General features: G+C 34.3%; 1 long non-coding RNA gene across 1 annotated transcript in view; it reads right to left on the reverse strand.

The window, feature by feature from the left end:
* The window catches only part of LOC123575254 (uncharacterized), a 42,013-nt gene extending 34,903 nt beyond the window's left edge, over positions 1-7,110 (reverse strand). Inside the window, exon 1 of the long non-coding RNA XR_010577460.2 lies at positions 7,057-7,110. This is a non-coding gene — a long non-coding RNA (uncharacterized lncRNA). The remainder of the gene's footprint in view (positions 1-7,056) is intronic.
* Between the last annotated feature and the right edge of the window lie 205 nt (positions 7,111-7,315).

The raw sequence follows: 7,315 nt of genomic DNA on the forward strand, positions 1-7,315 counted from the left end.
TCTCAGACCACAGTGGAATGAAACTAGAAATCAATGCCAAGAGGAACTCTCCAAACTACACAAGTATATAGAAACTAAACAATTTGCTCCTGTGTGACTTTTGGGTAAATAATTAAACTGAGGTAGGAATCAAATAGTTTTTAAAACAAATGAAAATAGAGATACAACAGATACAACATACCACATCCCATGGGATACAGTAAGAGGAAAGCTTATAGTACTAAATGCCTACATCAAAATAATGGCAAGATTTCACAATCTAATGTTTCACTTAAAGAAATTAGAAAATCAAGAACAAGCCAAACTCAAAGCTAACAAAAGAAAATAAATAACAAATATGAGAGCAGAACTAAATGAAATAGATCCCCCAAAACCATGCAAAGGATCAGTGAAACAAAAAGTTGGTTCTTTTCTAGGATAAACAAAATAAATAGATCACAAGCTAAATTAACAGAGAATAAAAGAAAGAATATTCAAAAAGCAGATCAAAAATGACAACGGTAACATTACAATTGATAAAAAATCCTCAGAGGCTATTATGAACATCTCTATTTGTGCACACTAGAAAATCTAGAATAAATTGATAAATTACTGAAAACACACAGCTTTCCAAGACTGAAGCAGAAAAAAAGTTGAAATCCTCAACAGCCCAATTATGAATCATGAATTATGAAACTGGAACAGTAACAAAAAATAAGTTGAATTCTAACAGGTGTTTTAAAAAAAAAAAAAACAGACTTGGTGCCAATCTTACTAAAACTGTTCCAAAAAATTTAAAAGGAGGGATTCCTGTTTAACTCATTCTATGAAACAAGTATTAACCCGATACCAAACTCTGGTAAGAACACAGCAAAAAAAGGAAACTACAGGCCAGTATCTCTGATGAGCACAGATGCAAAAATCCTCAACAAAATACAACAAATCAACTCTGGCTACATATATATAGCCAATCATGGTGGCACATTCTTTTAGTCTCAGCTACTCAGAAGGCTAAAGTGGGAGTATCAGTTGGGCCCAGGAGGTTGTGACCAAACTGAGTTGTGATTGTGCCACTGCACTCTAGACTGGGTGAGAGAGCAAGAACCAGTCTGAAAAGAAAAAAAGAAAAAAGAAAAAGATAATTTATCTTTTCATCTCATTTATGCGAGTGTTTCTGGAATGTAATGATGCTTCAAAATATGCAAATCAATAAATGTGATTTACCACATGAATAGAATTCAAAACAAAAACCATGTGATCATTTCAATAGATGCAAAGAAGCATTTGATAAAATCTAACATCCCTTCATGATTAAAAAAAACAAAAAAACTCACCAAACTAGGCATCAAAGGAACTCAAAATAATAAGCCATTTATGACAAATATACAGCCGTCATACTGAAGAGGCAAAAGTTGAAAGCATTTCCCTTAAGAACTGGAACAAGACAAAGATGTTGACTCTCACCACTCCCATGCAACATAGTACTAGAAATCCTTGCCAGAGCAAATAGGCAAAAAAAAAAAAAAAAAAAAAAAAAAAAGAAATAAAAGACTTTCAAATTAGAAAAGAGGAAGTAAAACTACCTCTGTCCTCTGATGACATAATCCTCTACCGAAAAACTCCTAAGAATTAAGAGACACCTACATCTGATAAATGAATCCAATAAAACTTCAGGATGCAATATCAATATACAAAGTCAGTAACATTTATATACATCTACAATATTCAAGCTGATAACCAAATGAAGAATTCAATAACCCTGACACTATCCACACAAAAAATAAAATACCTAGGAATGCATTCAACTAAGGAGGTGAAGGATCTCTACAAGAATATGTACAAAACCCTGCTGAAAGAAATCACAGATGACACAAACAAATGAAAAAATATTCTATGATCATGAATCAGAAGAATCAATATTGTTAAATGACCATACTTCCCAAAGCAATCTACAGATTCAATCCAATACCTATCAAATTAGCAATCTCATCTTTTCGGATAATGAGAACAAAAACTATTCTAAAATTCAAATGGAACCTGTAAGGTTCTTGTATCCATTCAAACCCTGAGAGTGTGTCAACAATTTTTAAAATGTGGTACATACACACCATGTGCCACAGCCATGTTATGGAATGCTACACGGCCATAAAATAATGGAATATCCTTCACATATCCTTCACAGCAACATGGGTGCAGCTGGAAAACATAATTTTAAGCAAATTAATGCAGAAACACTAAGTCAAATACTGCAGGTTCTCACTTGTGAGTTAAAAAATGGGTATACATGAGCATAAAGATGGAAACAATAGATACTGGGTACCCCTAAATGGGGAAGAGAAGAAGAAAGGCAAGGGTTGAAAAAACTACCTATTGTATTCTATGTCCACTATTTGGCTTATGGATTCACTAGAAACTCAAATACCAGCATTATGCAATACACCCATGTGACAAACCTGCACATGTACCCCCTGAATCCATTATTAATTAAAAAAAGAAAAGAAAAAGAAAACTCAAACACATTAGGGGAAAAAAACAGTTTCATCTATTTTCCAAGAAAGGAATAGATGACATAATTACTAAATTGTTGAAATATTTATCAAGATGTGTTGATTCCACAGAAAGTTGGATTTATGGAATTATTTTTAAATTAAAATAAGTACTCATCTCTTTTCGGAAGTTCTCTTTTCCCCAAATAGTCTATGAATACTGATGCTTACTCACTTCAAAGTCCTGCTCCTAAATCTCTGATAGAAGAAAACCATAATATATTTTCCAGCCACTAACACTCTTTTTGTTGTTATTGTTTTTACAGCCATAGATACTATCCTTGTTAAAATATTATCTCCCAAGGCTACTTATATTCTCTGTCTGATATATCTCCCAGATGGGTCTTTCATGTTTCAACTGTACACTTAATATGACATAAAATTTATTCTAAAGTACACTCTTTCAGGATGAGTAGGTGGGGCTGTGGGAGTTGGAGAGAGTGAATTACTTCCAGCTGCACTCACATGCTAGTATTCTAGAAACAGATATCCAGATAATATCCACAGCCATCTAGATCCTAAAGTGGAGACCAGGTTATCAGTTCAGATTTCAGCTGTGATATAATGGTTAAGAGCTAAAACCCTGGGGGCAAAACCGCTGATGCTGATGAGTCTTTATCTTGATAGCTGTGTGATTTGGTGGAAGTTACATAATCTTAGAGAGATTAGTTTAGTTTGGCTAAGTTTCTTCAGCTCTAAAATTAGGATATTAAGAGTCCTCATAGTGTCAATGGGAGTATTAAACTAGTTTATTATGAAAGAATTTAGAACAGTGCCTTATACATAGAAATGCCATGTAAATATTAGGTTTTAATCACTGTGAATTTTCCCTGGGTGGCCTTTGGTATGTTTCTTAATCTGTTTAAAATGTTCAACATGTAAATCCCTTTCCTCTCAGGAAGATACTTGTTCACTCTGAAATTTTTCTTAACTCTTCTGAGCTCTGCAATCCAATGTATTTCTGATGTGGTAACTTCTGTCTAGACACTAAAGTTCAATTTTTATTTTTATTTCACTTATTTATTTATTTGTCCAATTTAGAAGGTTCTGAAAGCTGCCTGTCAAAGATTCTTCTGAAAACAAACTTGCTGACTCCAAGTTGACAATTTTTAAAGAGCAGCTTCTCTAACAAATGTTCACCCAGAGCGGTACACAGCTACCTGAGACATTTTACAACATGGACATGTTTCAATACATGTTCTTAGTCAGCTCTTCATAAAAGCTGAAAGTGAACATTAGTGAAAACAGTGAGCTACAAAGAGAGAGGGTCAACTATCTTCTTTTCAGAGGCAGATCAGAAAGATGCCAGAATTTTTGTACAAAGCATCTCAACCCTGCTCCAGCATTTGGAAAATCGCTCTATTGAGACTGGAAAACATAATTTCATTTATAATTATCAATCACGTGAACTATTAAAGAACCTCACAATAATACCTTTCAAATGCCCAACATTGAGCTCAGGAGATTTTGAAGTAAACATTGTAAATTTATCTATTAGATATGATTATTTAGTGCTATTAATTTAATATTACAGGTTGTGAACCAGATTTAGCAAAATTTACCATTCTTATATTCAGTGACTAAAAATTTTAGTGATTTCTTATGTCAAATATTATGATTAAAGTTAATGATCAGAAGAATATTTCCCTTCTTTTTCAGGTATTCCATTTATTATAAGTTTTATAATTAAGTATGTGTCAAGAAAAAAATGACTGCTAATATACCACTCAGCGAAATGTATATTGTCTCTTCTACCAGCTTCCAAAACCAATCTCACCTGCACAGATCATTTTACAATGTTTTGCTCATCTAAACACAATCCATTTTTCCTTTCATAAAAACATGTAAACCTTGGTAGTTCTACAATATCCAGAGCTGTAAAGAATTTTATGCAGAAATGAAACAAAAACTATATATTGAACAGTATTCATCATCACTTATGTGCATTTTTATCTTCTTTGATCTTGTTTTTTTTTAATGTCAACTTTATTCTAAAAAAGTGAAACCCAACACTCATGAACTAATAGCAGTTTTGTTACTTTATTGCATGGAATCCTAAAACAAACAACTAAAAATCTGATAGCTGTAAGAGACAGGAGTTGCAAACACATGGATAATTATCTCAGCATGGTATAGTTTCCCCTAAATGCATTTAGAATATCTGATTCCTTTAAACGGCAGGAGAAAAAATGGCATCTTTCACTTCATATCTGGATGATTAGTCTTATGTAGACACAGTCTGATTTCTAGCTTTGCTATTCACAATATAAAGAGGATACATACACTTTCAGTGTAGCTAACATGAGTATTTTTAAAAGTCATATCCACTTTCACTATGAAAGGCTATTAAATACCCATGTTCAATCTCTCTGTGCCATCATCATCAACTACCACTTATGGAGCACCCACGGGTACTGTGCTAGACAACAAAGGGACATTTTAAATCCTTCTTAAGTTTCAGTTAATCTGCACAGATTTATTCCAACGACATGTACACTAAAGCACTTCTGTGAAAAAATACAATTTACCATTTCTTAGTGCTTATTGTAACAAAGAAAATGTCTTTTTGTTGTTGCTGTTTTTTTTTTTTTTTAAATCAGCCCATTCAGAAACACTGAGGAAAACTAGAAGCATAATTGCATTCCATAGCTCCTTCTTACCTCATGCCTCTGTCACTTCTGTGTGTGTGTGGTTTTTTGTTTTTTTGTTTTTTTGTTTTTTTGTTTGTTTGTTTTTTTGAGGCGGAGTCTCTCCCTGTTGCCCAGGCTGGAGTGCAGTGGCGCGATCTTGGCTCACTACAGCCTCTGCCTCCCAGGTTCAAGTGTTTCTCCTGCCTCAGCCTCACCGGCAGCTGAGACTACAAGTGCCCGCGACACTGCCTGGCTAACTTTTTGTATTTTTAGTAGAGACGGGTTTCACCGTGTTAGCCAGGATGGTCTCGATCTCCTGACCTTGTGATCCATCCGCCTGGGCCTCCCAAAGTGCTTCTGTCACTTTTTAAACAAATTTGACAATAAAAAACTAATAATAGCTGAGAAAGATTGAGAGCAGAAAGCTCTTAAAAGAAAAAAATAAATGTTTCCAAATTCTTACATTCCACAGTGAATTTACATTCACTGTGGATTTACACTCACTGTGGAATGTAAATTGTTTTTGTTGCTAGATTGAAAATCATATCATCAAATCACAAAATATGTATTTAGTTTTTGGTAAATTAAGAATGCATGGCCGGGCGCGGTGGCTCAAGCCTGTAATCCCAGCACTTTGGGAGGCCGAGACGGGCGGATCACGAGGTCAGGAGATCGAGACCATCCTGGCTAACACAGTGAAACCCCGTCTCTACTAATAAATACAAAAAACTAGCCGGGCGAGGTGGCGGGCGCCTGTAGTCCCAGCTACTCGGGAGGCTGAGGCAGGAGAATGGCGTGAACCCGGGAGGCGGAGCTTGCAGTGAGCTGAGATCGCGCCACTGCACTCCAGCCTGGGCGGCAGAGCGAGACTCCGTCTAAAAAAAAAAAAAAAAAAAAAAAAAAAAAAGAATGCATTATGATTAGTTTTCTGAAGAACATGAATATGTGGAATTCAAATAAGTTAACTCACACATTTTAAACTATTTTTGAAATGTATCTTCTTGGTTAGTATGACTTTTATTGACAAATTATAGATTTAAAAACAGTATTATAATTGTTTTATACACTGTGAAATCGTTAAATCAAGATAAATGACGTATGCCTCACCTCAAATGTTTAATAATTTTGTGATACAAATTTTTGAAATTTATTCTCAGTGAAATGTAAATGTTCAACACTCAATTATTAGGTATATTCACCAAGGTGTGGGATTGATCTCAAAAGAAAAGAAAAAAAATATCAAACATTTCTCCTAAGAATTTTCACCCTTCAGCTATCATCTTCCCATTATCCCTATCTTCCTAACCTCTGGTAACCACCTTTCTACTCTCTGCTTTCATGAGCTTTAGATGCCGCAGGGAAGCCAAAACATACAGTGTTTGTCTTATTTCACTTATCAATATTTTTTCAAATGACAGAATTTCTTTTTAAGGCTGAATAGTATTCCATTGTGTATATATATGAGTTTTTTTTTTTTTCCATTCATTTCTTGATGAACATTTAGGTTGAATTCATAACATGGATATTGTGAATAGTGCTGCCATGAACACAGGGGTGCAGATATATCTGACTTGTGTATTTTGTTCTATCAAGAAAGTTAACAATAGATTCAAGAAACAAACATAGATCCTATGTTTGAAGTATATTGCCATTAATTTAGACAAAATAAATTTGCTGAGACATTTAGAGAATTATTATAAATCTCCATCATAATAAAAAGACAGAAATAAAAGAAACATCATAACATATGTTTAGTCAGGCATATCTACAAGTCACCAATATCCTGTTTTCTTGTGTTTAAAAGAACCCAAGATATTTGTATTTCCTCACCTTCTTGAAGTTAAACATAAGCATTTGACCTCCAGTGGGTAATGATATAATCAGAAATGTGTATCACTTACATTTGGAAGCATTTAGTTGGCATCCAGTTCTCCAGTCTGCTCTCCTTCTCCTGTGATAAAAGCAGAAGTACTGTTGATGTGGAAACACAACCCCCAGCTGCCCATGGAAAGTTGCTTAGACTTGCAGTGGACATTGCTTGAGGAAAAAACAAATGTGTTTGTTTTAAGCCACTGAAATTGTCGAGTTTGTTTTTAAGGCATAATCAAGCTATTCTGATAGAATGAGTACATTTAATAATTATAAGTCAAATTGCATATT

This window comes from Macaca fascicularis, chromosome 8 (assembly GCF_037993035.2).
Source record: "Macaca fascicularis isolate 582-1 chromosome 8, T2T-MFA8v1.1".
NCBI lineage: Eukaryota > Metazoa > Chordata > Mammalia > Primates > Cercopithecidae > Macaca > Macaca fascicularis.